Source organism: Vitis vinifera, chromosome 19 (assembly GCF_030704535.1).
Source record: "Vitis vinifera cultivar Pinot Noir 40024 chromosome 19, ASM3070453v1".
Lineage (NCBI taxonomy): Eukaryota > Viridiplantae > Streptophyta > Magnoliopsida > Vitales > Vitaceae > Vitis > Vitis vinifera.
Genome location: NC_081823.1, coordinates 14,952,339 through 14,965,589, shown reverse-complemented (window position 1 = coordinate 14,965,589; position 13,251 = coordinate 14,952,339).

Genomic DNA, 13,251 nt, shown 5'->3' with positions numbered 1-13,251 from the left:
TTTGACTCAGAGAGTTACTCAAAATTAGAAAGCAATACAATGTTCTTTTACACGATAAAAGCCACTATATGGAACATTTCTACTATACAATAAATAACATAGTACTTCAAAATTTAATAATAACTTATGTTGCTTATGGGGCACATCTCATCACGTTAAAAGATTCTAATTCAGGTAGACTAAACCATAGATATATCTTTTGTTCATTATTTATATAAAATGGCACCAATTTTCATATTTAGAAAATGTTGAGAAGATCAATGACACTGACTTTTCATTGACAAAATATCCAGCCATTTATTAACAAATATATTGTATTGTTTTAGTTGTATATTTGATTAGTTGCCTTTTATACTTAGACTACCAAGAATAGACTAGCATGATTGTAGGAAATCTCTTGTATAAAGCTACGTCTCCCGATTCAATATACATTCAAAAAGGAAATATTATTTTCCCTTTCTTTTACATGGTATCAGAGCGGGGAATGATACCTTAGCTCTTTGTTTTTTTCTTTTTCTTTTTGCCTTCTTTTTTTATTGTTGTTTCTTATTATCATGGCAAATGAGCAACATTCGGATGGAGGCAAGCTTGATGCTATTAATCCATATTTTCTTCACCATTTCGATTATCCAGGAATGATGCTTGTTTCCAAGCCTCTTAATGGGGATAATTATTCGACATGGTGTAGAGCCATGATGATTTCTTTGAATTCCAAATCCAAGTTAGGTTTCATAGACAGGACCACCACAATGCCGTCTGCCACAACCAAACCAGACAACTATGCTTCGTGGAAAAAATGCAATGATATGGTCCTCTCTTGGATTCTTAATTCACTCACACAGGATCTTGCAGACAGTGTAATTTTTTCAAACACCGCCTAGGAGGTATGGGAAAACCTTCGAGATCGTTTTTCTCAAAGCAATGCCCCTCATATTTTTCAGATTGAGAGATACATTGCTTGTCTTACTGAAGATCAAATGACTGTTGCGACTTATTACACAAGGCTAAAAAAAATTATGGGATGAACTAGGATCCTATAATGACACCATTTGCTTTTGTGGGGTGGATCATAAGAGACGCAAATTGATACAATTTCTCATGGGACTTAATGAGTCCTACAGTACAATCCGAGGACAGATTCTATTGATGAATCCACTACCTAATGTTGCCAAGGCTTACTCTTCCATTGTACAATAAGAGAAACAACGAAGCTTAGAGGTTGCACATGAGACAACAGAGAACTTAGCCATGGTTGTTCAAAGGACTGGTTAGTGGCTCTGGTTGTTCGACATGGACAAGGTTCTTCTTCTTATTCCAACTTGTCTAATCGAAAACCTTTGCATTGCTCTTATTGTGACCGTGACCATCATGTGCAAGAAAAATGTTGGAAGTTGAATGGGTACCCGCCAGGACACCCTAAACATGCATCAAACAGGTCCAATCAAGGAATCACTCATTTTAAGCGCAACAATAGCCATCGACCTTCAGTGAACAATGTCAAAGAGTGTCCAATGATGTAGGAAGTGCCATTGGTGACAAATGGGCTCTCTGGTTTGCAAATTTTGCAAATCTTATCCATCATGTAGGGTAAAGGAATAGCACAATCTGCCAATTCTAAAGTTGATGTTGTTGGTACTTCTTCAGGTTTGTTACAAACATTGTTGTGCCTCCATCAATTAATTATCGACAGTGGTGCAACAGACCACATTACCTCATATCCAACTTTGCTTATCAATAGTAGTAAGAACACCCATTTGCCACCAGTTGCTATGCTAAGTGGAGAACAGACTCTGATTACATCCATTGGAAATCTACCTTTGAATTCCAATATTACTTTAAAAAATGTGCTTGGTGTGCCATCTTTCAAGGTGGATTTAATGTCTGTGAGTCGCGTTACCAGAGATTTCAATTGTTCAATAACCTTTTTCCCTCATTGGTGTATTTTACAGGACTTGATGACAAGGTTGATGATTGGTTTGGGTGAACAACGAGACAAACTTTATTACTTAGTTGCATTGGCATCAGAGAAGCAAAAACCTCAAACTCTATCCATAGCAGCTACTTCTTGCCGTTCACCCAGTCCTCAAGTCACCTCCTCTACCGCTTTATGGCATCGCCGATTGGGGCATTTGTCTTCCTCTAGATTACATTTTATGGCAAAACATTTGTTAAGTTTTCCTTTCTAGTCTAATAATGCTTGTGATGTTTATGCCCTTGCAAAACAAATTTGACTTCCACTTTCTATTAGTTCAATTTCGTCTATTAGACTTTTTGAATTAATTCATTGTGACATTTGGGGCCCCCATAAAATTGCCTCTCTTTCTGGTGCAAAATATTTTATGACTATTGTGGATGATTATTCTCGATTCACATAGGTATTTTTTATGCATCACATAAGTGAAACACAACATTTACTTGTCAATTTTTTTCATTTGTCCAAACACAATTCCATGTTTCTATAGCCAACATTCGGGTTGATAATAGTGGAGAATTCTTCTTTATGTGGGAATTTTTTAAACAAAAAGGGACCACTTATCAACATTCTTGTGTCTATACCCCTCAACAAAATGGAGTTGTAGAGCGTAAGCATCGCCATATTCTTGAGATAGCTCGATCTTTTCGTTTTCAAGGCCACCTTCCTGTACATTTTTAGGCAGAATGTGTTTCTACTGTTGTTCATATCATTAATTGTTTGCCCACACCGCTCATTTCTCGTCAAACTCCTTTTGAGCGACTCTATGGAAAACTTCCTTCACCTTCGAGTTTTTGGGTGCCTAACATATGCTACCAATGTGCACGTTCCCCATAAATTCGCTCCTTGAGCCAAACGTTGTATTTTTCTTGGCTATCCAGCTAGTCAAAAAGCTTACAAGCTTTATGACCTTGCCACCCATAAAATGTTCACTAGTCATGATGTTGTTTTTCATGAAACTATTTTTCCTTATGAGTCAATTTCATCAATTTCCTCAAATTCAGGCCCTGTGGTTCCTCTTTTTGTATTTGATTCCTCACCACCAAAACCAGTTTCTCCTATCCAACAACCCACACCACCAAATCCAATTTTGCTTCCACCATCACCTACTAGTCCTCCTCGCAAACCCATTTTATGTCGTTTTCAACAACCTCATCACCTCTTCCACGACTTTATGTGATTATGTCTGCAACCAAGTGATGTCTCCTAACCATTTTCCGTCATTTTCATCAAGTCCACAAAAAGGTATGTGATAGCTTTTTTGCCATTTTGTCTTTTATCATTGTTACTCACCATAACATCGCTCCTTTATTGCTACTATCAATCAAGATATTGAGCCTACATCTTATACCGAAACAACTTCTCATCCCTATTGGCAAGAAGCAATGCAATCTGAATTGACCACTTTAGATGCCAACCACACTTGTTCCCTTACTTCTCTTCCTCTTGGTAAGAAGCCTATTGGTTGTCGTTGGGTTTATAAAATCAAACGACACTCAGATGGCACTATTGAGCATTTCAAAGCTTGTTTGGTTGCAAAAGGTTACACATAGCTAGAAGGTTTAGATTATCATGACACTTTTTCTTCCACTGCTAAAATGATTAATGTCCGTTGTTTATTAGCTTTAACAGTTGCCCAAAATTGGTCTCTTTACCAACTTAATGTCAACAATGCATTTCTTCATGGTGATCTCTATGAAGAAATTTATATGACTCCACTTCCTGGTCTTCAACGACAGAGAGAGAATCAAGTGTGTCACCTTCACAAGTTGTTGTATGGTTTAAAGAAGGCTTCCCGACAATGGTTTGCCAAGTTCTCTACAGTTGTCCAAGCTGTTGGATTTACTCAATCCAAAGCAGGTTACTCATTATTCACATGTCAGAAAAGCAAATCTTTTACAACTTTGTTAATATATGTTGATGACATTCTTATTACGGGTAATAATGTCAATGCCATATTAGCTCTCAAGCAATTTCTTCATAGTCATTTTTGGATTAAAGATTTGGGTGATTTGAAGTATTTTTTGGGCATCGAAGTTTCTCGGTCAAAGAAAGGTATTTCCATCTCATAATGAAAATATGCTTTCGAAAATTTAAAAGATGGTGAATTTTTTTGTGCTAAACCTATGAGCTTTCCCATGGAACAAAACGTAAAGCTCTCAGATTCAGGTGAATTGTTTAAAGATCCATCTCAGTATAGACAACTTGTTGGATGCCTAATTTATTTGACTATTACCCAACCGGATATCACCTATTCAGTCCATATGTTAAGTAGATTCATGCATGCATCACGCAAACCACACATGGAAGTTGCCTTACATGTGCTACGTTATTTGAAAAGTAGTCTAGGACAAGGTCTATTTTTCCCTTTTCATAATGATTTATCTTTGCGAGCTTTTTTTTTTTATTTGGATTGGGCTAGTTGTCCAATATCTCATAGATCCACTACAAGTTATTGTGTTTTTCTAGGATTTTCTCTTATTTCCTGGTGGACAAAGAAGCAGAAAATTGTATCTCTCTCCTCAACAGAAGCCGAATATAGGGCCATGATAGGTGCATGCTGTGAATTATCCTAGGTGCGCTCGTTATTGAAAAATTTGAGAATATTGCATCCGAAGCCAGCATTGTTGTATTATGATAACACAACCGCATTACATAAAGCAACCAATCATGTTTTCCATGAAAGAACCAGACATATAGAGATGGATTGTCATTTTATTCGTGACAAAATACAAGATGGTTCAATTGTAACCAAACATATTACTTGAACGAATCAACTTGTGGATGTATTCACCAAGCCATTGGGAAATGAAGCTTTCTCAACTATGATGCGCAAGTTAGGAGTTCTTGACATTCACTCTCCAACTTAAGGGGGAGTGTTGAGAAGGTCAATGACATCTAGCTTTTCATTGACAAAATATCCAACCATTCATTAACAAATATAGTGTATTAGTTGTATATTTGATTAGTTGCCTTTTATACTTAGACTACCAAGAATAGATTAGCATGATTGTAGGAAATATCTTGTATAAAGCTACGTCTCTTGATTCGGTATGTTCATTCAAAAAGAATAATATTCTTTTCCCTTTCTTTTACATAAAAGCCCATGCTACTAAATTTTTCCAATCCTATTGACTTTACTTCTTCAGTTATATAATTTCATAACCCAAACACGCAAGTTTTTGCAATGAATTAAAGAGAAGTAAATGAGGGAAGTTCATTTGGGAGTTCAAAGTCCTTTTCCTTTAATCAAGTGATGAATCAAGTGGGAAGTAGAAACTACACTATATTATCCACATGCTTGAAGAAAAGGAAGAAAGCCTATACGGGACCAACATTGTGCTTTAGTTTCTTCTCTCCTGTGAGATGATTGATAAGCTACTGGGATAGAAAGCTAGTTAATTTCTTCACAAGACTATAAAATTTTAATCCAAAGCAAGATGTTCTTGCCAAGTCCAGTAAAGATTTAGAAAAATAATGCAAATTGATGGCTTTCTCTATTTCCATCTCTCCACAAGTAAGCAACTAAACTTCAAGGCCATGATGAGACATCTTCTCACTTAATTTTAGTTACATGCATTGTTCATCATAATATTATTTTGATATCTTCTTTCTCATATTATGTACATAACTAATTGATGCGACTCAGGGTAGCTTAGCTTTAAAGGCGTATCAACAAAATTTATACCTTAAATACTATTACTAAAGTAGCCAAGCTACTATAGCATAGTGGTTCTAGGATCGTTCACTGGGAAGGGTTTTCGCAAACACAAGTGATATTCAAATTAGGAAAATAGGTGATTTTCTTATGGATGTTAGCTTTAAAAGAAGATGAAAATGTTTTAGAAAGATTTAAACTAATCTAAGCTAACATTAAAGACTAAAATAAAAGGGTGTAAAAGCAAGTTTCTCAAAGATAGGATAGCTATGCTCTGGCTCTTATGCAAATTGGAAATCTAAGGATAGGCTCCTCGCGTTGGGGTTGCAACTATGGTGATGCTTGCTTCCCGAACCGGTATGGATTTAGCAAATCAAGTTTTAATCCTTTAAAATGGCAAAACAGATGGTAGTGAATTTCATCAATGGTTATTCACCTTAGACTTCCTTTGAATGGCTCGTAAGAGATAACTAATGGTCTAAAGCCAAAAGCTTACCAAATATTGGCAACTCAAAGTCATTCCAGGTGATAAACTCACCTTTCAATGGCCATTGAAATTGGTTCTAACGGATTAATGCAAAACTTGGAATTGAAAACCTCACTTTCCAATAGCTCGTAGGAGATAACTAATGGATAGAAATCCAAAAGCTTATCAAGTATTGGCCGTTGGAAGTTGTCCAAAGGAAATAAAAACCAAACTTTGCATTAATGAACCATTAATGAAAAACGACTACCTTACCTTCCAGGTGCGAGAAATTTCCATGGGATTGCATCCAAGCCATCACATAACATCCATACTTTGAGAAACTAAAAGTTTTAGCCAATCATCCTCTGAGGAAAAGCCCTTAGAGGCTGTTTGGCTACTAAGAAAATAGAAATGGAGAAGAACAGGAGAAAAGAGAAAAACAAAGCTTTATATATTTCTAAGTTAATGTACAGAGGATCGATCACCAATCATCCCATTCTCCCCTGTTGGAGGTGTTGTGCACCTCTATATATAGCAAAATTACAAGATAAAGCTTTATGTCGGCTGAATACAAGGTTACAAAAGGAATTTACATGAGAAAATATCAAGCTAAAAATATTTGGGAAGTCGGTGGTGCGTGCGTGGAGAAACAGAGGATTCAAAGGAATTTCGCAATGTGAATTTCACATTGCGAAATTTTCGCAATGTGAAATTCACATTGCGAAATGGCAAAATTTCGCACCATGAAGAAAATCTCATTGCGAAATTTTCGCAATGTGAAATTCACCTTGCGAAATTGGTCATTTGGCATGATGCAGTTGCCTTCCGAAGGCCATATCTTCCTCATTTCAGCTCCAAATCATACACGGTTTGAAGCGTTGGATTCTTGACTTCCTAAGCTTTCAAATGGTATATAGCATGTAGAAAATGGACTTCGGGAAGTGCTCCAAAAGTGTGAAAGAAGACTGCAGCTGTTTTCTTCACTCTGTTTTCCTCTTCTCCATTGCTTGTGCTTGTGTTTCCACTTGAAATTCAAGCCTGTAATCATCCAAAATCCTTGCTTAACTCGCCCAAATAGCTCCTCCATCAATTGGCATGCTTGAATTGGTTCATAAGCTGATAAAAACATGTAAACTTGCCACAAAAATGGTTAAAACCAATTACTAAGGACCTTAATGAATTAATTGGGTTAAATGAATATGATTACTACTCAAAGGTGCTTAAAACCATTATTATTAGGTCTACAAAATAGCACTTTTTGGTAGTAATCACACCCCCCAACCGACTCATTGCTAGTCCCTTAGCAATGGAGGAGATAAAAACTAAGTAAACTATAATAATATACATAAAAGGGATCATGCAAATCACTCCAAAAAATGATATGAGTGGCATGATGGACATCCATGGATCAATAAAGATGTGAAACTCAACCTATAATAAGAGTTGTCAAAGCATTCACTTGATCATAGAGTACAAAGAATGGATATTATGCAAGTTTAAGCATCAAAAGAATTTCCACTCTCAAAAGATCCAAATCAAATTCTTCCACTAAAAGCTAAGTGTTAATGTGATTAGCTTCCGAGTATAGTATGGATAACTATCATCTCCCCCTAACCTAAGTCTTTCTTTAAGCTTAGCAAAATTAACCATCTCTTGATAGGCTAGGAACGCACCTCTTATTCACAATTCTTTTCACTTACTAAACTTAACCAATTCACCCATGTAACAAGCAGAGGATCGGTGACTCCCAACCAATAAAGGCTTAGGGCACCAGGCTTTAAAGGCTTTCGCCACCCCTTCGGACCATGCTCAGGTTTCAAGGCAAGAAAAGAAGTTTATTCTATTTATTTATTTATTTTTTTCTTTTTCTTTTTCTTTTTCTTTTTCTTTTTCTATTTTTTCAAAGACTCATTGGTCTTTATGAGGTGTCCCAACACTATTAAAGAGAGGTTAAAGGTGTCAAATTATGATTTCTCAAGCTTAGAGGGTGAGATAGTTTCACATCTTATAACCGGAATCTAATGTATGTGTGTGCGAATAGCTTAAGGTGGAAGAGATAAGCTTGCATGCAATGGGAGTTTCAACAATTCATCAACTTTTATAAGAGCATAATACAAACTCTAAGACTCATGTAATCAAGTTGAAACTCGACTTCTCTCATTTAATTTTGAGAGTTAATCCTTAATATCCATGGAGTTTAAAGCAAAAATTTAAAATTTAAACAAAAAGTAGCTAATTTAACTAAGTATGATAAAAATTTAAACTAATACTTACTTCCTCATCTCTCCCCCCAACCGAGATGAACATTGTCCTCAATGTTTGAATCGAAAATAAGGAGGAAGGAAGTGGTACCTCATGTGATGTGGACTTGGAGTTGAGAAGGTTGAACACCTGTTTCAAAATTCAAAAATTGAATGAGAGAGGAATTTATACTAAATATTTACAAAAATGATGAGTGGGCCCCACTTTGAGCAGCTGAGGACAAGGCTCAAAGGGTCCATGCCATGATGGTATATTCATATAAGTTGCAATGACATTTGAATGTAGCTTGCAGGGGTGTTAAAATTGGAGATTTTTGGCTAAAACAGGGGAAAACAAAGGAGGAGTGAACAGTGAGTGCCAAAATTGGCACAGTCACTGTTCACCTCCTTTGAAGCCCGACTGTGTGTTTTCCAAGTTTTGGGAAAAAATTCAAAAATGGTTTTTTAAAAGGTATGGTTAGGCTCTAAACAAGATTCCTAAGGTGTTTGGGTAGTTTTTAAATGATGAAAAACAAAATTAAATGATGGAAAATGAAAATCAAAGTGGACGGCCATGCATGGAATGGTTTTGAAATTCGATTTTTTTTTAAAAAAGTTTTGGATGGATGGGATTTGAAAAATTGGGTTCCTAAGGCTTAGAATGGATGAAGGGAAGGTTTCTTTTTGGAAGAAATTGGGTTTTGATTTGAAAACAAAAGGTTTGGAAATGCATTCATGAATTTTTAAACTTGGAAAAACATGTAATTCAAGAAAAAGGCCTTCCCGAGAGCTTTGTTTTTAGAAATTAGCTTGAAAATCATTTCGCACCAAGATAAACAAGGTGCGAAAGTTTTCACACTGGTAATTGAGGTGCAAAGATAGCATCCGGGAGGCTTGGCTTTCCAAAATGTATAGAAATTCCTTTTCGCACCATGCACTGTCACTATGCGAAAAATTCGCACTGAGTGTGTTCATGGTGCGAAATTCCACTGAGAGCTTTGCTTATGCATTTTGGCTCCCCTGTTTCCTCTGTTTCACCTCCATTTCGATTTTTGCAAGCATCGTACCTGCATGAACACTTCAAAACTCATCTTAAAACCATATTAAAGCTAAATTAAAGCTAAGAATTCAAACTAAAACATGCATAAATTTAAAGAAAGCATAGAATTTAAATGAAGCTGATAGCATGTACCCCAAAAAGAAGATGAACTATTTAGCTCATCCTCACTCACACACCCACTTCATGTTGAATTCCCCCTGGATCCCAAACAAAATTGGCATTCTTCCCATTTGGTCCAAGGGAATTCGTTTCTCTTCTCTTCCCTGGAGAAGTGGATGCTTTAAAGGGTTCAAGTAACCCTTTATCATCTTGAACCTTATGATTTTCAATGGAAGGTTGGTCCATAAAGTTGTCATAGCAATCCCCCACCAAAGTGTCGATCATCAACACTTTCCTTGATCTTTTTGCATTGGTTCCTTGAAGGTTATGGTGGGGTTGAGGAGGAAGCTTCCTTTTCCCCCTTGCTATGTCGAGATTGGTGAGCTTCTCAATGGAGTCTTGAACTTTTTCTATCCTTAGTGATAGATCATTGTAAACCCCCTCCATTCTTACATTTATTGAACTCTCCAAATTATCAATCTTTTCATTAAGATGAGAGTTGATCTTTTGTTGCTCACCTACAAAGTCCTCCATGACTTTGCTTATCTTCAAAATGGCTTGCTCCAATGAAGATGTACTCATTGATAGTTGAGGTTGAGGTTGGGTTGCAAGGTTGGTATGGTTTATATACTCAAATGAAGTTGGCATGGCTTGTGGTTGTGCTTCAGTATGCACATTCCTCAATTCAAACTCCTCTATCTTTCTAGCCATAGATGCTAGCTTTGCCTTCATGCTTATGTCTTCATTTAAGACATACTTACTACCCCATTGGCTTTGTTGAACTTGCCTTTTCCCTAACTCAATCCGATCCCTCATGGATAGGTATGCAAATTTGTCCTTATCATGATCATAATGAGAGCTTTGATCTTCATGTGGAATTTCCATTTCTAAAAAAAATGATATTCAACTAAGCCCCTTTTCTTCAACTTGTACCAGGGTTCCCTCTTGGTCTCGAATCCAACAAGGAATGCACAAATTGAAATTAAAACAAAAATAAAAGAAAAGAGAATAAAAAAAAAATTTAACTAAATAAAAACTAAACTAAAAAAAAAAAAAAAAATTATAAGAAAACTCACCAAACTTGTGATGAAGATCACAAGTTACCCTTAATGGTTGCTTCACTGTGCTTGTGGCACCTTCCCCGGCAACGGCGCCATTTGATGCGACTCAGGGTAGCTTAGCTTTAAAGGCGTATCAACAAAATTTATACCTTAAATACTATTACTAAAGTAGCCAAGCTACTATAGCATAGTGGTTCTAGGATCGTTCACTGGGAAGGGTTTTCGCAAACACAAGTGATATTCAAATTAGGAAAATAGGTGATTTTCTTATGGATGTTAGCTTTAAAAGAAGATGAAAATGTTTTAGAAAGATTTAAACTAATCTAAGCTAACATTAAAGACTAAAATAAAAGGGTGTAAAAGCAAGTTTCTCAAAGATAGGATAGCTATGCTCTGGCTCTTATGCAAATTGGAAATCTAAGGATAGGCTCCTCGCGTTGGGGTTGCAACTATGGTGATGCTTGCTTCCCGAACCGGTATGGATTTAGCAAATCAAGTTTTAATCCTTTAAAATGGCAAAACAGATGGTAGTGAATTTCATCAATGGTTATTCACCTTAGACTTCCTTTGAATGGCTCGTAAGAGATAACTAATGGTCTAAAGCCAAAAGCTTACCAAATATTGGCAACTCAAAGTCATTCCAGGTGATAAACTCACCTTTCAATGGCCATTGAAATTGGTTCTAACGGATTAATGCAAAACTTGGAATTGAAAACCTCACTTTCCAATAGCTCGTAGGAGATAACTAATGGATAGAAATCCAAAAGCTTATCAAGTATTGGCCGTTGGAAGTTGTCCAAAGGAAATAAAAACCAAACTTTGCATTAATGAACCATTAATGAAAAACGACTACCTTACCTTCCAGGTGCGAGAAATTTCCATGGGATTGCATCCAAGCCATCACATAACATCCATACTTTGAGAAACTAAAAGTTTTAGCCAATCATCCTCTGAGGAAAAGCCCTTAGAGGCTGTTTGGCTACTAAGAAAATAGAAATGGAGAAGAACAGGAGAAAAGAGAAAAACAAAGCTTTATATATTTCTAAGTTAATGTACAGAGGATCGATCACCAATCATCCCATTCTCCCCTGTTGGAGGTGTTGTGCACCTCTATATATAGCAAAATTACAAGATAAAGCTTTATGTCGGCTGAATACAAGGTTACAAAAGGAATTTACATGAGAAAATATCAAGCTAAAAATATTTGGGAAGTCGGTGGTGCGTGCGTGGAGAAACAGAGGATTCAAAGGAATTTCGCAATGTGAATTTCACATTGCGAAATTTTCGCAATGTGAAATTCACATTGCGAAATGGCAAAATTTCGCACCATGAAGAAAATCTCATTGCGAAATTTTCGCAATGTGAAATTCACCTTGCGAAATTGGTCATTTGGCATGATGCAGTTGCCTTCCGAAGGCCATATCTTCCTCATTTCAGCTCCAAATCATACACGGTTTGAAGCGTTGGATTCTTGACTTCCTAAGCTTTCAAATGGTATATAGCATGTAGAAAATGGACTTCGGGAAGTGCTCCAAAAGTGTGAAAGAAGACTGCAGCTGTTTTCTTCACTCTGTTTTCCTCTTCTCCATTGCTTGTGCTTGTGTTTCCACTTGAAATTCAAGCCTGTAATCATCCAAAATCCTTGCTTAACTCGCCCAAATAGCTCCTCCATCAATTGGCATGCTTGAATTGGTTCATAAGCTGATAAAAACATGTAAACTTGCCACAAAAATGGTTAAAACCAATTACTAAGGACCTTAATGAATTAATTGGGTTAAATGAATATGATTACTACTCAAAGGTGCTTAAAACCATTATTATTAGGTCTACAAAATAGCACTTTTTGGTAGTAATCACTAATAGAGGTCTCTTTAGACATCTATGTCTCTTCGAGGGCTATTTGTTCAATTGGTACCTCTTTAAGGGCTACTTTTTCAATATATACCTCTTAAAAGACTATATGTTCGTTTATGCCTCTTTGGGGGTTATTTGGGATCAATTAGTCATTTTGTGGCCTCTTCAAGAGTATCAAGTTTTCAAGTGTTTTCCTTGTTTTTTCCTTGTGTTTTCCTATTTTGGGGAATTACGTTCTTTGAGCTAATAAGTCTACCACATTCAGGTGTACCTTAAATTTATCTTTTGTTATTATAGCTACTTGTCATACTAAGACATAAATGCAGGGAATCTTGAATCTCTTTGGTCACTATCTCAAGCTCAAGTTACGTGCATGAAAACTTCCTAAGGCTTTTAGATCCTATGCAACATAAGCAAAAAATAAAAAAAAATAAAAAAAATACATTTTTAACATAAAATGATCTAGAAGAAAGATACAGAAAACTCTACCTTTGATTTGGATGTTCTTAAATTAAATTCATTTGGAGAAGATCAAAAGCGAAGTCATTAAAATCCTTGTAAACCCATTCTCTTCCACCAGGTGACTAAACCTCAAACCTTGGCACTCTAAATGGTAAGGTGTTTGGGAGGGAGGAAGTTAAAGCTCTCCCTACTATCCAATGGTAGAAGATGACTAACTAGGGGTCACCCCTATGTAACCTTGTGTAATTACCAAAATGCCTTTATGCACATAAGTGAACTTAGAGCTTATCTAACCCTCATAAACCATGCCATCAAGATATATGATCTCAAACAAGACCATTAGGACATAAGATAATATTGGCTCCCTTAGAATCTGATT